This window comes from Podarcis muralis, chromosome 10 (assembly GCF_964188315.1).
Source record: "Podarcis muralis chromosome 10, rPodMur119.hap1.1, whole genome shotgun sequence".
NCBI classification, from domain to species: domain Eukaryota; kingdom Metazoa; phylum Chordata; class Lepidosauria; order Squamata; family Lacertidae; genus Podarcis; species Podarcis muralis.
The window spans coordinates 44,595,558-44,613,599 of record NC_135664.1 but is presented as its reverse complement, the minus strand read 5'-3'; the positions used below and the strand labels follow the sequence as shown (position 1 = coordinate 44,613,599).

General features: G+C 48.3%; 1 protein-coding gene across 2 annotated transcripts in view; it reads left to right on the top strand.

The window, feature by feature from the left end:
- Positions 1-322: 322 nt before the first annotated feature.
- The window catches only part of GRIN2B (glutamate ionotropic receptor NMDA type subunit 2B), a 283,055-nt gene continuing 265,335 nt past the window's right edge, over positions 323-18,042 (top strand). The window contains exons 1-2 of one of the 2 annotated variants that reach the window (XM_028745807.2): positions 323-781; positions 1,582-2,080. The gene's annotated coding sequence lies outside the window, so the exon portion shown is untranslated. Of the gene's footprint in view, positions 782-1,194; positions 2,081-18,042 lie in introns of those variants that run through there. The other variant, XM_077934916.1, reaches the window with a different exon arrangement.

Genomic DNA, 18,042 nt, shown 5'->3' with positions numbered 1-18,042 from the left:
CCCGCTCGCGGGCGCCGCTCGCGGTTCTCAGCTGTCGCCAGTAGGAGGCGCTGAGAGGCTGGGCGAAGCCGGCGCTTCTGCCCTCGGGCTACGTGACGTTGGCAGCTGTCTCAGCCAGTGGCTCAGCAAGCGAGGCGAGGAAGCCAGGCCCAGAAGAAGAAATGCCTCCTCCGCCTCCATTTCGAGGCTGAACGCGGGCGCGCGCGCACACACATTTGTACAGAACCAGATTCATTGCGTGGATGCGTGTGAATGCTGGAGACTTCGTAGGCGGGCGCCTGGGAGAGTGACCCTCCCCGGCCCACCGCCCCGACCTCCCCCCTTGGGTCCCCAGGAGCGTTTTGCCTTGCGCCCCAGAGGGTCCACCTTACGTGAGACGTGGCTCCTTGGTTCCTCCCACCCTCCTCCTCCTCTCTCTCTCTCTCGCCATGGTTTTCACCTTCCTTTCCTTTCACCACCAGCAACACCTCCGAGGAATTCCGTGGGATTAATTTTTCCTGTTATTTATGATTGCAGAGGAGGACGATGCGCGCGGGCATCTCTTCCGGATTGCGCTGAGCAGCGATCGCTCGCCCCTTCCGAGAAGACCCCGCGTGTGAGCTGCGCGGACCCGAGCGTGGTCCATCTGCACTGGCCCTCTGCCCCCCTCCCCAAAAGGAGGAGAGAGAGAGAGAGAGGGAGTGAGTGGGGGGAAGGAAAAAGAAAACCACACACCCACCCCAGCCCAGGCAGCTCCCCAGTGGACTTGCCAGTTGTTGCTCGTGGGAAGAGGCTCTTGCCGGTACGTAATGGGCTCTTCTCTAGCACACGATGGCTCGTTGGCGGGCTCGTTGCTTTTTCAGCTGGGATTGGGAAGACCGTGCCCTAAACAGCCCGGGTCTCGACCCGCCTCCCCTGCATGCAACAACGCCTAGCTAACAGGTAACCGATGGACGGCGGGGAAGGGGCTGCTGCCATTGCTCCCGTGGACACACGTTGCAGGTGATGGGCGATGGGCAGCAGCCCCGCGTGCCCGCCAGCGGCGCGTGTGCATCTCCCCGCCACCTTTCCAGAGCAGCCAAATGCAGCCTCGCTGCTCAGCCCGGAGACCCCCGCCCGCCTCCCATTCATTCATTCCTCCATTCATTCCCGGGGGTTGGGGGTGGCGGTGGGTTGAGGAGGAGGGGTGGGGGTGGGGAAGCGACCGCCGACATGTCAGCAGCAATGCAGATGGGGTTGGGAACCGCACTTGCTCGCCAGCGAAATGCTCCTCGCGAGTGGGGGGCTGGCTGTCGTGCGCACGCGCTCGTGTGTACGTGTGTGTGTGTGCGCGCGTTACGGGGTTCCTTCTCTCGGTGGTTTCTCGCTCGCCCGTTTCTCCAGTTCGCCTCGGTGCCCGTCCCAGCAACGGCACAGCTAGAGCATCTCTGAAATATTTATAGAGCCGTGCCAGCTGTTGGCCATTCCTTTAGTGGGGGCTGATGTGGGGAAATGCGTTTTCCTTGCCATTCTTGGAAACGTGCTAGTGCCTCGCTACGGGAGCGATTCGGTCTTTCTCGCAGCCAGCTGAATACCGACCCTCTCCCCCTTTTTCCTTTTCAGGAGGGGACGCCTGGGGAATAATCATGCTTCTCAGAGGACCAGCACCGACATCCGCGACAGCCAGAGCCAGCCCCTTCTACTAGGGCTCACAGGAATATATATTTATATATTTCTATTGTATTATCTGCATCCTTAGAAGAACCATCACGATTTGGTGTTTTTTTTTAATGATCTCTATGGATCCTGCATTTTATGACCCTCCTCTCCACACGGTCTGATTCATCTTCGAAGCCGATCTCTCTCTCTCCCTCCCTCTCTCAACCTCGTTTTACATTTGCACCGCTTCAAGACACAAAGATTGCCAAAGCCGAGCCTTCTTGCAAGAAAAAGATTTTTCTCCCCCTCCAATTAGAAACATATTGCATCGCCCCCTCCCCATTTGCTCCCCAAACCTCATTCTTCTTATGTGGATATGCAAGCAAGAAGAGGAGACTGGATACTCCCAACATGCTCACTCCCTTAATCTGTCCGCCTAGAGGTTCTGCTTCTACAAACCAAGGTAGGAGGGGGGAAAAGGACTTCGCCTCTCTCTTTCTTTGCAGGAAAGGTGAAGAGGGGGTGGCGGGGGTGGGGAAGAGAAAATCTGCCATGGAAAAGTAGCAACTCATGTTTAGGGGCTCATTTGTACGAATGGCACGAACCACCCGCCCAGCAGCAGTCGCTCAAGCTCACAAAAGAGCCAGCCATGCTGTTCGGAGAGCAGGTACAATTTTAAGATGGGGAGCAGTGCAGACATGTTGATTCCTCCTTCGCTTGGCTGATGAGATGGAGCAAAAGGAGGCAAGCCGCCGCCACCCCCCCCCCCGGCAGCTTCCCGCCTGTCACGACGGTGTCGCGGCTCCTCTGGCGCTTGCAAAGGGGGTGGGGGGGGGTGGGGCAGGAGGCAGGTGTCTAGGACAGGATTATGATGGACTTGCCTCTCCCCCTGCATGCCCGAGTCCCCTGGCCTTGGCGAGCCGCTGGGGCAGCCGCCTCCTCGCCCTCCCCCGGCGGCCAATCGAAGTGTGCAACATGGTAGTGGGCTGGCAAGATGGTGCATTCAGTCTGGCTGGAGCGTGGCAGGCAGCGGTGGCAGCAGCGGCAGCAGCAGGCCCCGGAGCTCGGGGGGAGGCCTGATGCAGCGAGGCGGCTTCTCCCGGGACGGGCTGCTGGCCACTGGCCGCCAGGGGGCTTGCCCTCAAGAGAAGGGGCAGGAGCAGGCGGCCCAGGGAGTGGGCAGGTGCAGGAGGGCTGCTCCACGTCCAAGCCCGCCAGGAGACAGGCTGCAAAAACCCACTGCATGCTTGGATGGTCTTATTTATTTATTTGAAGCTGCTTCGGGTTTGCATTTCTGGCTGGTGGTTTTCATCCCCGAGGTCTCCGTCTTCTTCCACCCCTCCTCTCTGATCGAGCCATGCAGCCTGTCTCTCTTCCTTTCTCTTCCCCCACCCACCCACCCACTTCACACACGCGTTCGCGAGCGAACTGCTCCTCGCTAGATGCAAAATGGCTCTCTGGCTGCTCGGCGGTGCCTACGCGACACACATCCCCCCAGTGTAGGCACGAGAGAAATTGGACGTGCTCGTTTTCCGTAAGATGGTGGCAAGACAAAGGAGGACGGGCTCTCTCGCGAGTGGGTGTGGATGGCGAGGCGCTGCTGTTGCTGCCCGAGGAGAAACGCCAGCCAGGGCGTTAATTTGAGTCGCCATCCAGCCGAGGGGGCTGCCCTCTCCTCCGCTTCGGTTGCCCCTCCGGACCGGTCCTGGGCCCCCGCTTCCCCGGGCCCCTCTGCCTCCTTCCACCCACCCCAGCGGCTCAGAGGGGCTTTTTCTATGGCCACCTTCGGAGCGGGGGTGGAAAGGACTGAACTTCCAGGCCCCTCGGGCTCGCCCCCCAGAGGGGCTCCCTCGGGCTCCCCGCCCCCCGCCGACCTCCCCGCGCTGCCCACGTCCCCCGCAGCCGCGAGAGGCTGCTCGCATTCCGAGGCGGGGAGAGGCGGGGAATCACGGCTGCCGCCAACGGCGAAGGCGGCAGCGTGCAGCAACGGACGGCGCTGGGCCCGGGTGCCTGGCTCCGTCCGCGCCTACCACACCCCCTCGGGCTGCCTTGGGGCGAGACGGGTGGCGAAGGACCGCGCGGGCGTGAGGCGCGCGGCGGAGGCTGCCGCACTTCTTGGCGCCCCCGAGGGGAGCAGAGGCTCCTTCCTCCTCCTCCTCCTCCTCGGTCCCCCGGGAGCGTTGGGCAGGCGGGCGGCTCCTCCGGCGCTCTTCTCCCGTGCCCGGCTCCGCGCCCGACCCTTGGTGGCGAGGGAGGGAGGGAGGGGGGGCGAGGGAGGATCCCCCTCCCGCCACGTTTGCCTGGCGCGTCTATAAATAGCTCAGGATCTCGGTGACATCGGCCTGCGTCCCCCTCGCCGCGAGTGGGAGTCTAAAGTTTACCTGCGCGGGGAGAGAGCGCGGGCGGGCGGGCGTGTGCGCGAGGGGCGGGGCCCGCGTGCCGGGGCAGAGGGGGCGTGGCCAGCTGCCTGGGAAAGGGCGGGGCTGCCTCCCTCCGCTCTCTCGCTCGGGCAGGTGTGCGCGCTGCTCGCGGGGCTGCTGCTGCTGCTGCTGCTTGTGCTGCTGCTGCTGCCGGCGCCTCCTTCCCTCCTCCCCTGCCTTGCGGCACTGCTTCGGCGCCAGGGGACCGGGGTTGGACCCGTGCCCTCGTCCCGCCCTAAGGGCTTTCCCGCCAAGAAGCGTTCGAGGCTGGCGGGACGGAGCGGACTGCCGAGCGCTTGGCGGGATCGTAGAAGCGCCGGCTTGCCTTTCCCACGCCCCCTTCGCCGAGGGCACCTCGACTCCGGAGAGATCCCTTCCTTAGGATCGCTGCGGAGCGCAGGGCGCCCCGGGAAGGATCGGACGCTTTTCGTCTTTTGCTCGAGGGCATGCAGGCCGCGCATGGGGCAGGCAGGCGGGGCTGGGCAGCGCTGCGGAGATCCCGCGCAGTGGCCGCCGCGCCGGGCGGCGGATGGGTGGCCTCGAGCGATGCGCTTGCCTTGCGGAGAACTTTCCTCGATGCACCTGAGCTGCTCCTTCGGTTCTCCAGTGATTCTCGGTCGCGTTTCGCTCCTCATTCCAATGCACAAATGTAGACGTTTCGATGAGGCGCTTAAAATATAGTTTGGAGCTATCTCCTATTATTTGTGTCATAGGAAGTGAATGTGGCGTGAGAAGTTTAGATCGCAGAAAGGAAACTGGATGCACATTCTTACCAAGGTCTGAGTTTTAGATTCAATGCAAACTTATTTAAGCTTCACGTGTGAAAATATCCCTATATGTGATTAGAATGCAGGTTGCCAGTGGTCATAGGACACTTAATGCCCCTTTCCCCACATCTTCACAAACTGGAATGGACACACAGTTTTAAAACTGGCCTTTCCTGCTTTCTATCTCCATCAGTAGCAATCACCTATTCAGGCAAATAGGACAGGAAGGCTGAAATGCAAATTGTGCATCATGAGAGCTAATGTCACTCACTAGGATTCTCTCCTGCTTTGCTTTAATAATGCTCACAAATGATGCATTGGAAGGAATCCGATTGAAAGGTATCCAGAGCCTCATTTGTGAAAATGCCATTAGCCTCTAAATTCTCCAGTTCCAAAGCAGTCCAAACATAGGGATGGATGAAAGCAAGGGAAGGGGAGCAGCAGCTCCAGGTCTTCTGTACTCAGGTGCACAGTTTGACTTCAGTTTTCTTCAAACATTGATTAAATGTATTTTCAGCCACTTCTTTAATCTATTCTACTTCATGCCACCACTATTTGCTACTTCTCTTGCTTGAATCAGTGTACAAGTAGTACAATCAACCAACAACAGAATACATCCAACAAAATGTAGGCCTCTCAAATCACAGTATGGTTCCTGAATAGCTTGGGCAACTTGGCTATGTGGGAAAAGCATACAAAGCCACTTCTATCCTAGGATCTGGAATAATCTGGTTAATAATCTGGACCTTTGTTCTCTTCCCATTCCAATTCATTAGATGCCTGCTGTTAATTTGGTATGTGGGTTGGTGAACTTCAAAGAGGCTTCAAAACGTAAGAGCTCTGCTGAATCAGACTAAAGTCCCAGCTTGTCCAAAAGTGTATTCCCACAGTGGCCAATCAGGTGCCTATGCTAATCCCACAAGCAGGACATTACTGCAACTTCACTGTCCCACTCATGATCCCCCAAAGTTTGCATTCACAGGCATACAGAGGCTGATACCTGAACTATGAATGCCATTATTGGGACTGATAGCCACTGATAGCCTAATCCTCCATGAATTTGTCTACTTCCCTGTTAAAGCAGCCCAAGTTGGATGCCATTGCAACATGTTAGAGAAAACAGATGGGGTTAGGACTGCAGTAAAATTACGAACTAACTTGTACAAAGTCTGACTGGTGACAGAAAATGGGCAGGCAGATTAGGAAGTGAATGGTAAAGCAATGGCAAAGGAGTGGCAGATATCTGTGGAAGGTCAAGGTGGGAGGTGTGACCCTATAGTTAGCTGTGACTGCATTAAAAATGACAGCATAATTACCTGTTCATTCACAGTGAGAGATACAAGCATACACATATTGATAGGCATAAACTTCAGATGTTATGTAGAATAAACAAACACAATGTGATACACATACATTCAGATGTGTACACACACATTATTCCTGGGACATATTCACCACATAAAGAACATACCAACCATGATAGGCAGATGAAAATATGGAATACACATCATGCAACATTATCACGAATCCACTCTTGCATACTGACAGAAGAAGACACAAAAAGAAATGTACACTGATCCATGCAGTCATAGGTGAAGATGATTAATTCCCGAAGTGACCATATGTAAATATAATAGCTATTTAATACCAAGGCCAGGTTTGAAATATGTGGCTTAATTGCCTTTGAATCTGCAGCATTTTTACAGTGATTACTGGAAGTTGTTACAGGACATTTTTCTATGCAGAGATCTCAATGTAGTAAGAACCACACGATCTCTGGCACCCATTTATACATATTGTATAAACTACTTGTTTAGTTTGCCGTGTTTCGACATGTTGCAAGCCGCTTCCAAAAACTGAAAAATAGATACTTGTGAATTCTTTGGGTCTACACATTTTTTTCAGTAGATGCAGATTATTTCTATATCAGAAAAATCCCATCCGTGAAGTGGTCTTCAGACAGAAGCCCCAGATAACCTGGAGTAGAGATAAGGCTTCCAACCAAATGGATGTGTCTTTCAGGGAAGTTTGAGCTGTAGCAGCTCTCATTTTAGAAATCAGCGCTGCAATCCTCTGCACACTTGGTAGCAATCCCTATTGGACTCTAGGATTTATTTGCATGTGAAAATGCAGAGAGTTCTGTGCTGCAGGATTAGTACAGCAATGCATATCACAAACAGTATCACACAAAAAACCACACATAGATAGCACAAATCTAAAAAGTGCACAGAAATTAAAAGAAAAATAGAAAAATAGTGACTATTGTTGCATCTGCTTCCCTGGAAGACCTTTTAACTGCAACGCTAAAAATCACAGTAATTACCTCCATATTTTCCCATAATCAAAGAAAGAACCATTAAAATAATGTTCAAATTAAAATATGTGATGCTGACACATTTTAGTTTATGTAGGTGCAGTCAGAGTGTGTATATATTTTTACTGGCCAACCCAGTCTTTCCTGAGCGGTGCACAAGATTTCAGGGGTCCTGGCACTTAACCGGGGTTTGTGTTTCCTTCGGAAAGGAGGCACAACGGAGGCTGTAGTGTATTTATGAAATATGGTTTATTTACACCTGAGTCTACTACTGAAGGAGTTTCCAGCATTCACACCTCAGGAGGGGCTTGCTTCCTGCAGGAGCACCGCATTGGATTAAAAGGCACCCAAAGCACCACCTCTGCGTATCTCTTCCTGCTTTCCTCTGCCAGCCTGCTCAAAGTTCTCCTCCTGCCTGGCTTTTCAAATTTTAAAAGGCTTCTTTTTATTATTATTTTTAAAAGACTACAATTTCCCCTTCAGTCTACCATCACTGTGCACTTGGAACTCCCCCTCCCAGCTTACATCATCAAACACTGACATCCTAAACTTGGCCATTGTATCTGTGCCCTATCCCCTCACGGGAGGAGGGGCTCATACTCTTCTGCTTCAGCATAGGGTAACTGTGTCAGTCACCCATTGCCTTCCTTTTACTGCATTATGGTTCTTCTCCCCAGGTAATTCCTGGCTAGGAAACTGATTCAGCCTGCGTTTCTACACTGCTAAACTGTCTCACACCTGGGTGAAGACTTCAAGCATTTAGTAATCTACATTTACTAACTTACGAAATTGTTGGTACCCAGGACTTTTAGGAGACTCTACTCCCCACAACTAATATCAATATATATACCCTGGAAACTATTGTGTATCAAAAATTCTCATTTAGCTATGGAGTTGTAAGGTCCACTTCACATATCAACATTTTCTGACAGAGATAACCAGCATCTAGGGGAAATGTTGTTAACATGTAGAGCTTATATTCACATACACACACACACAACTTGTCGGGTACGATGACCTGCATTCCAAGCCCCATCTTACATCCCTGTCCCTCCTTGGGACATTGTGGTTCTGTAGCTGATGGGCTCCGTGCGAAACTTCTTCGCATCCTAGCGAGGAAGCTCGCGAGACAGCCTTGGCCACTGCAGTGCGTGCTTTCCTCAACGCGCCTGCTCCGAAGTATGGGCCCCCGAGTTCAGCAGAACTTACTCCCGGGCAATTGTGCATATATAGGATTGCAGCTGGATACTCCTTGGAGGCAGCGCACGCGTATAAATACCCCGAAGAGACCCCCAAAGCCACACAGCGGGTGCCTTTTGCGGGCTGGCGGCCACGCACGGCTTCCCTCTCGCTTTTCCTTTCCGAGACGAGGCGGACCAAGCGAGGCCTCTTTGCCGTGGTTCCCCTTCCTCTCTCCCCGTCTACCCCAAGGCGATAAATGTCTGTCCTGGCAAACCTGGCCTCGCCCAACCCCTTCCGTCCAGGCCCGGCCAGCAAGCAGGCGCTCGCGAACCGCCACGAGCCGAGCCTGCGCGCGCTCTGCGCACCTCTGCTCGCCCCGCCTGTTGCCGCTGGAGGCACGTGCCTAGCGGGAGAGCGCGCGCGCAGGCGCGTGTCAGCCGCAGTAGGGCGACGGCGCCTCCGGGCAGCGCTGTTGCGGCTGGGCACGTGCGCAGCGCCAGGCCTTCCTGTGGCGACGACCAGCGTCTCCCCGAGGGGCTTCTTCCCCATCCCGCTCTCGGGTTCCGTCCCCTCACGCTATTGTCTTCCGCTATTGTCTTTTTCCTGTCTCGATTATAGCCGTGCCTGACCTGCCAACAGTATCTTAATCATACCTTAACATTTATTACACGCTGCTGAGGCGCCCGCAAATCCTTCAGAAGGAGGTGAGGGTGATTAATCAGAACTCGTTTCCTTCCACACCTGACCTTTCCCGCCTCCTTCAGGGCCTGCACAGAGTCCGCTCCCTGCAGCGCATGCTGCGCCACCGACTGCCATACCTCAAGGGGATCGCAAGGCGGTAGCAGCGCACACGCGTCGCCTTCCCAAACCGCTTCCTCAGGACTGTTTTCTCTCTCTCTCTCACACCCTTCTGTGCACACTTACCACTCCCACTCCCCTCTCCCTCTTATACACATTTAATGCTGATTAAAAGCAACAAAAGACCCTCTAGCGCCTTAAGGACTAACGCTGATTAGTTAAAACACAATCCCCCCCGTTTGAGAGATGGCTAAATAGTAGCAGAAAATATTAACAGAATTTGATTTCATGTTATACATGGAGATGGCAGTAATTCGAATCCCTATAACTTGTGAGTAGGGGACGAGGGCAGTGATCCCTTAGACTGGGTTCATTCATCTGAAATAAGAAGGCACGTATGCGGCCTGCCTCAGCTGTCCAAATCTGCACCCCCGGCTTCTGCCTCCCCACCCCACTCCTCTCCCATATCCAGAGCTGCCTGTCCTTGGCATTTCACCTCCGCACTCGCATCAGACTCCTGCCCATCTAGCAGCCGGGGGAAAACTCTGTCAGCAACCTGAGCGGCACAGTTCCCCTCTCGTGCCTTTGTCCGGATTGCTTCATTTCTTTATCGCCTCTATAAAGAGGAAAGCGGCTGCCGGCTAATCCGCCTCTGCTCAGTGAGACCGAGTGAGCTGGCCGCAGCCCAGGCAAACGGCTCCACCTGCTAGCAGGCTGTGAATGTGAGCAGAGGCTTCTTCAGTCACTGGAACAGGGAAGTTCAGGGGAGTCTGCTGTCTGAGCTGCTTGCTTGCTCCCTGGGATGATCGTGGACTCAAGAGACCAGGCAGAGGGATGTTGAAACCATTGGCTGTCTTCATGATCAGGACTTCATTGATGAGGAAATAACAGCACTCTTCGGTCCATGCTGAACTGTGAGATTTTACTTTCTTGCAAGCTTTTCTTCATTTCCCTTTCCTTTTCCTTTATAGCAGGAGTCCTCACGACTCTCTGCAGCAGCACTGATTTGTGGAAGCCATTGCATATCTGATGCAAGCTGCCCTGGGTTGGTTGCACATACGCAACCTGCACAATGTGCATGCTCAACCTGCATACTCAACCTGCCATGCGCATGCATGGCAGTACTTGTTAGAAGTCCCTTCTTAGACAGGAGTTGGCACAAACTCTTGTTTTTTGACCCTTGGCAATAAGGTGGAGGAGGGATGGAGAGCACATGACTTGTTACTAGGGAAGCAATAAGTTTGGGAAAATATCCAGTGACACCCCCTTCACTCCTGCAGCACTAACAAGCAACTCAGGATATGGGGAATGCATACACATCCTTTTGTTTTAATTGTTAGAGGAAAAATCTTCTGGCATTTTTGGTCGAGTCAAGACAATTAGAAGCAGTGGATCATGTTGAATCCATCACTGCCCTATAACAGCTTGTGCTTTTAAAGCAAAGCCTGATAAAATTTGTACGTATTCAATTTGTAGTACAATTAATGGCGTGAATGTTTTATGTTTCTGCTTGTCTTTTGGGAAGTGCAGGACAGATTGGTATCAAAGTCAAGTTTAAGGATAGATTTTAAATTATGCTAGTCCATGTAGTTAATAAAAGAAAACACAACAGATTTCCAGAAAACATACGAAATGGTCAGTTGTAACCATGCATGTTTAGGAATGATGCACATGCTAGTCACATCATCTCAGGAAATACGATAGAGTTTTGTTTCCCTTGGATGAAAATTCTTTGTTTGTTTGTTTTTACTTACAAGCAGAAGCTATTGGAACCAGGCCAACTCCTAAAAGCAGCAGTCAGCTCCCCAATATCTGTACATCACATTTCCAGAGAGAGCTCTTTCACCCAAGTTAACTCACAGCTCTTAAAAACTCTTTTTTTCTCCTGTTTAAACTAAATTTAACCTGTCTCCAAACCATTTCTCTACCCCATACACTATATGCAGGGTGTTATCCTAAACTCTGATATCACATTTCATCACATTTCAAAACCTGGGGAAAGATTTCCAGGTATCAGGAAGTCACCCCAGCCAGATGGGTGGGGTATAGATAAATCATCATCATCATCATCATCATCATCATCATCATCATCATCATCATCATCATCTCTTTTTATTGTTTTCTATTGATGCAGTAACAGCTGCTTCTCCTGACCTTAACAAGCTATCAGGTTAACAATGGATGCTGTAACAGGTGAATTTTTTTTAAAAAAGACAGGGGGATTCCTGACCTAAAAGGAAAAAGCCAATAGCAATGCCAGTGGAACTAATTTTATGTTCTCTGACTCAAAATTCATTTCTTTTATTTTTGCTTCATTCAGGGATAGGGAGCCTGTGAGTATCCAGATGTTGTTGGATTCCAACTTCCATCAGGCCCAGCTAGCATCACCAGTGTTCAGGGATGATGTGAGCTGTAGTCCAGCAGCATCTGAAGGACCAGATGCCCTTGTCCCTGGCTTAGAGCTACCATTTCAAAAATCCAGGCCTGGTTGTGATTTCCTATAACTTGTTTTTTTTAATTGAACTAAATAAAAATAAAGAACAGCTATACTACAACATTATAAAATCTAACAATTACAATTCCATATATTATTATCTAAAGTATACATATCATTATTATCCATATATATATATATATATCCCACTATATTTTGTATAAATGCATTCCAGATGTCACTATACTTGTCCATGCAAAGTCTACGTCTATAAGCAATCCCTTCATAAGTTGCAAGTGTAGTCATATCTTCAATTCATTGATTAAATGGAGTTGCACACTTACCCATTCAGTGCACCAGTAGTCTTTTGGCCATAGTAAGGGCATGAAGAATCCGTTTACATTTTCCAGTTGTCAAATTCTATATAGTAGGCATGTAGTTCAAAATATTTTCCTCTGAAAAATGTATCCCCCCCCAGTCATATTTATATAATAAACTACTTTCTCCCAAAACTTATTAAATTTTAATAAGTGATTTCATGTACGGTAACTTGTGGAATAGCTGTATAAAAAAAAGTGTGTATGAAGCTCCATTGTGACCAATAATAAATGAAATAGAATTATAGAGTTGGAAGGGACCACCAGGGTCACCTAGTCCAACCTCCTGCAATAATTGTTGGGAAATGAAAAAAAAACAACCCACATTAGGTTTTATGAGGGTGGCAAATGTTATTGCGGCCTAAATGATTATCTTTGAAGGGCATCACCTGCACTGGGAAATACATTATCCTGGCTTCTGCATTAATATTTTCTTGTGGTTCCACATGCTTATGTAAAACCTTTAAAAACAAACAAACACCCTGCCATAATTCTTAGTCTTCAGGTGCAACAGATACAATATTGTTCACATTAGGTGGTTTGGGGCAAGTCACAATCTCCAACTCCAATGTGCCATAGAGGATTATTTTGATTTCCTCTGTGTGTGAGAGATACACACACACACACACACACACACACACACACACAATGGCTGTTAGGAGTGTCAGTAAAAGCTGTTAAATATTTTTAATGTTTCCCTCTACTTAAAAACAGTTTGGTACCATCCATTAGCTTGTTACAATCTATTTCCTAGATATCCTATGCAGAAAGTTGCTACAGATACGGGCAGTTTCTTGTATGGAAACCCTGTGTTTCATAATTAATATTTGCTCAAATATTCCTTCTGATTATTCTATACTTTCTGTTTTTGTAACAATGGACCTCTTGTAAGCAGCTCTCCAGCATTGTATTAAAAGCAAACAGGAAACAGTTTGCTCTGATCATTTGTCTGCAACGCAGACTTCATTAGGAAATGTTCATGGACTATGGAAGAAAGGTAAATCTTATTTCCATTTTCACAAGTAACTATTTCAGGGAAAGTGCCAACTCAACTGGCTCAGTCTGAGGAAGACTTGCTACAGTGCACAAATGGTCATTTTAACTACTTTTCTCTCAAAGAAAGGAGAGGAGGCTGTGATTTGAAAGAGAAATCTGACTCCAAACTATGCAACTAAAGATGCAAACCTGTGCATGTTTACATTGGGAGTAGATCCTAATGAACTCACAAGTGAGACTTACTTTCAAGTAAACATGTGCACACAACAATGCAAACATATGTAAGACTGTTCAGCTGTTTTCCTAAGTACAATGGCAATAAAATTTATGGGATTAGGGTGCACAGTGAGAAACACCCTGGTTCTATATAACAGCTCAATTTCTGATCTTTTCTACCTACAGTTTGTATAAAGTAAACATGTTAATATTTATTTCTGTAGTAAGCATTAAGAGGAGTACCACTTAATGCTTACTAGGAATGAAAAGCATAAACACAAGGAAGTTCTTGACTGACAGTTTCTTTCTATGAAAACTGAAATTCCTAGTTATTTTGGATGGCATAGATTTCTTTTGTTAGAAGGGTAAATGTGGTAGGTTTTTCTTAGGATCGTGTTGCAGTGATTTGGCAGCAGAGTGCCCCCCCCCCTCACTGCCTATATATAGAATAAGCAAAAAGTTAATGATTTTTCCAAACTCAGGTCCTGTGTGGGGAAAATGTGATGAAGATTCCACCCCTGCCCCAATCAAAATTGCTCTGTAAATGCTATACTAGGAGGGAAGAAGGAAACTAATATTAATGTTCTCATATAACAGAGAGGCAGCGAATGAGAAAGAGATACCATGTTATGAGGAGGGCTGATGCTGAGCTATGAGCTTATGGCAACCTTGAATTATGGGGTAGTTTAACATCCCCATACTGCATGATGGGGGGTGGGGATGGGGTAAATGCTAGACTGATGGGTTTATGTGAACCTTGTAATCTAATCTAATTTAATATGATCCACTTTTAATAACCACTTTTAATAATAGAGATACTATGACAGCCTTGTAATGTAGTCCACTGTTGATATCACAGAATGGGGTGGGGACTTACAAGAAACCCTACTTGCACTTTTCAGATGGGGGCTGAGGTTGATAAACAATTATCTAATAAATGCTTGAAGAACTGTCACCTGCTTGATCTTTATTAGTGAAATACAATGTCACCAGTACGGTTCTGCACTATGATACTGAACAACACACACATTTTATCAAGATACAGGCAGACAGTGGAACAATTACATAAGATATTGACTGTCCACACACCATATATTTAAAGCTGATGGCTTGCCCCAAATAATCCTGGGAACTGTCCCCCCAAGGTACAATTCCTAGCACCCTTAACAAACTAGAGTTCCCAAGCTTCTTTGGGGAAAGTCATGTGCTTCAAATGTATAGTTTGCATGCAGTCATGAACAAGTACCAAAAAAAAGTCTTACAGCTTCTTTAGCATAGATGGAATCTGACTGTTAACCCCAAACAGCATGGCCAGTAGTCAGGGATGATATTGGTTGTAGCACAGCAACATCGGAAAGGCCACAGGTTCCCTATGTCTGGACTAAGAACTTTACCATGGCGTAAGGTATTGGCAGAAACATTTAAGTGTTGTTCTGGGTGTATGTGTGTGTTTGACACACACAGAGTGAAAAACAAGGCAAATCAGGATGATTTGGGCCATGAACTTACTGTGAATAAGGTGTCTCGGTGGAGATGAGCTATCCCCTAAGCTTTGGAATCACCACGAGGCATCTGTTTTTCCAAAAAGTTAAACATGTAAACTTTCCCCTGTCTCTTTTCTGAGAAACAAAACCAAAGTGTCTTGGGAAACACCCAGAGCTCCAGAGCGGAGGCAGTTGAGAGATATTTTGTTTTGGGGAACAGTTCTAGCTTTTAATCTCAGTGAATTATTTTCCAATGCAACTCAAATCACAGTGATTTGGAGGTGGGATGTTGAAGTAAATAAACAGACTTGTTCTTGAGTTGTGATTCTCTTCTGAGTTTTGGACCCAAATAATAAAATTGGAATGCCATATAACAGATCAGACTTCTTCCATATTTTGTGGTCACGGTAGTATATACAGCTTTAATATATACAATTATATATATATTTACAAACATGCACTTCCATGGGCTGAGAGAAAATTTGTAGAAGGCCATGAAATTCAAGAGATAAAGTCTGTGATTTTTCTCTGCAAAGTTCAAATGTATATAAGGAAAGGATTGACTTCATTCACAAGAGCTGCCATTGACAATAACAATATTCCTGGGTTTGCTGTGCTAATTTAAGGTCTGTACTGGGAGAGAGAATTTTGGCCTTGATTAGCTGAAAGCAACAGTCAAACTTACCGATACATTCTATTTCTTCGGTTTAACACTGTAACTTCTCTTTGAAAGGCCTAAACTTTTGTTAGCATGTTTCTGAATGTTGTATTTTTGATGGCAAATTTGTAACCATTGGGACACATTTGCACTGGGACTGTTTGCCCTTTTTAGACAGCAGAAAGTTTGGTTGGGCTGTGATGGGATAGATCATGTTGGTGGGTGAGCAGGTCAATGAACCAGTGGCGTAGCGTGGGTTGTCAGCACCCGGGGCAAGGCAAGTAATTTGCGCCCCCTAACCCGTGGATTTGCGCCCCCTAACCCGTGGATTTGCCCTAACCCCAGATGTTGCGCCCGGTGCGGCCGGCCCCCCCTGCACCCCCCACGCTACGCCACTGCAATGAACTCTTGGTTGCATATTATTAGGCCACCTCATGAGAAGAGAAGACTCCCTGGAGAAGACACTGATGCTGGGAAAGATGGAGGGCACAAGGAGAAGGGGGCGACAGAGGACGAGATGGTTGGATAGTGTTTTCGAGGTTACCAGCATGAGTTTGACCAAACTGCGAGAGGTAGTGGAGGACAGAGGTGCCTGGCGTGCTCTGGTCCATGGGGTCACTAAGAGTCGGACACGACTAAACGACTAAACAACAACAACAAAGGTTATTAGCTGGCATCTGGGTATTTGCAGGGCCTAATCCTTGGATTCTTTCTCTATTAGGCAGCCTGTCATTGCTGTTGAGTAGTCATTTGAGATTAGGCGGCTGGTTGTATGTCAGGCTGCAACCCTAAACCCTTTACCTAGGAGTAAGCCCCACTGAATTCAATAGAACTTACTTCTGAGTAGCTATGACCAGGCTTGCAGTGTAAAGGTTATTGCATATGCCTGTTGAAAACAGTGAAGTTCAGCAAAAAAAATTCCACAAAAAATCTTGGGCTGCAGCAAAGATGAATCTAGTTAAATTGCCACCTCCATTTCCCACTCATCCCACAACTCAAAGCCACTGCTCAGTTAAATGCAGGTGCCTTGTACCCCATTTATTTGCACAGACACATTGTGCTCTCCCCACTGCTAAAGGTGAGATCACTGATAAAACAGGAAACCAGTGTGTGCTGGTAATCCTTCCCTTTCTGTTGTTAAAATTTGCAGTCCCACCCTGCACATGCTTACTCAGAAAGAAATCCCTCCAAGCTCAATGTGTGAGTGTGGAAAGGATTGCAGCATTAGTTTAAAATGGAATTCACAGAGTTTGAAAGCTAATTGTTGGTTTAAACAGTAACTATAAGGAATCCAGTATCCATTTGCTGTTTGGACCCCTCTGTGACTGCCTTGGCATCAGGGCTTCATGTCCCAGGTGTTAGTGTGCTTGCAGTGCCATATGGAAAGTCTGCATTTTAAACCCCCATTTGCCCTCTCTCCAGCGGGCTACATGCTAAAAATATTGCAAAAACCTTGCAAAGATTAGTGCATTTTTGCAGTGAGTTTTATTCCGTTTGACTTAATTCATTTTTCAAAGCTATTGATTTTTGAAAGTTAGCTAATAAACATTGTTTAATACTGAGTAAAAAGGTAAAGGGACCCCGACCATTAGGTCCAGTTGCAGACGATTCTGGGGTTGCGGCGCTCATCTTGCTTTATTGGCCGAGGGAGCCGGCGTACAGCTTCCAGGTCATGTGGCCAGCATGACTAAGCTGCTTCTGGCAAACCAGAGCAGCACATGGAAGCGCTGTTTACCTTCCCACCAGATCGGTACCTATTTATCTACTTGCATTTCATGCTTTCAAACTGCTAGGTTGGCAGGAGCAGGGATCGAGCAACGGGAGCTCACCCCGTCGCGGGGATTCAAACAGCCAGCCTTCTGATCTGCAAGCCCTAGGCTCTATGGTTTAACCCACAGCGCCACCCGAGTTCCTAATTTAATACTGAGTAGTTGATACCTATTAATATAAATTAGAGTTTCTATTAACCCCGGTAAGACCTGAGTTAACAACCACTTGGCCAACCCTGTCTCTTGCAAGTGCCCCACTCAACTTACATGTCTTTAAAATGCCACTGCTTGTAATATGCCGTGTCAACTATTAGGGGTCAAATAGCTCAGCTAATAGTGTGCAGATAAAAATCAGTTAGGCTGAAATGGTTCTGAGTAAAGATAAGTTCTGTCCTGAGAAGCTGTTAGAAGTATTTCCCTTAATGTAGGTTCCAATGCTAGATTGGTTGAAAAATACTGCAGAACTGGTGTATTGCTTTCATTTGTCATACTTTCCCCCTTCTGGTATTCCTTGTAACTAAGAGGTGTGGCACTTTAGGAAGCAGAGGGGTGGGGAGGGGGAAGCAGGGCAGAAGGTTGGGACTTACATGACAAATTCTATCATGAAAGTTATTTGGGTAAGCTTCATACATTGTTCTCAGTGCTAGGATTCGGCTCTGGACATATGAGGTAGGATATTAATACAGAAACTCCACCCCCGCAAAAGCACCATACACCATAGTATAGTCCAGGCTTCCTCAACCTCGCCCCTCCGGATGTTTTTGGCCTACAACTCCCATGATCCCTAGCTAGCAGGACCAGTGGTCAGGGATGATGGGAACTGCAGTCTCAAAACATCTGGAGGGCCGAGGTTGAGGAAACCTGGCATAGTCTTTCAGTTCCTGTTAGCACCTTTTGTTGCCACTGGGATGCTGCATGAAGAATAGTTAAGCAACAGTGCCTGCAGTCTTAACCAATCTACTTTGAAGTAAACTCCTATGTGTGTGGGATTAGAACTGCAGCCTGTGTGA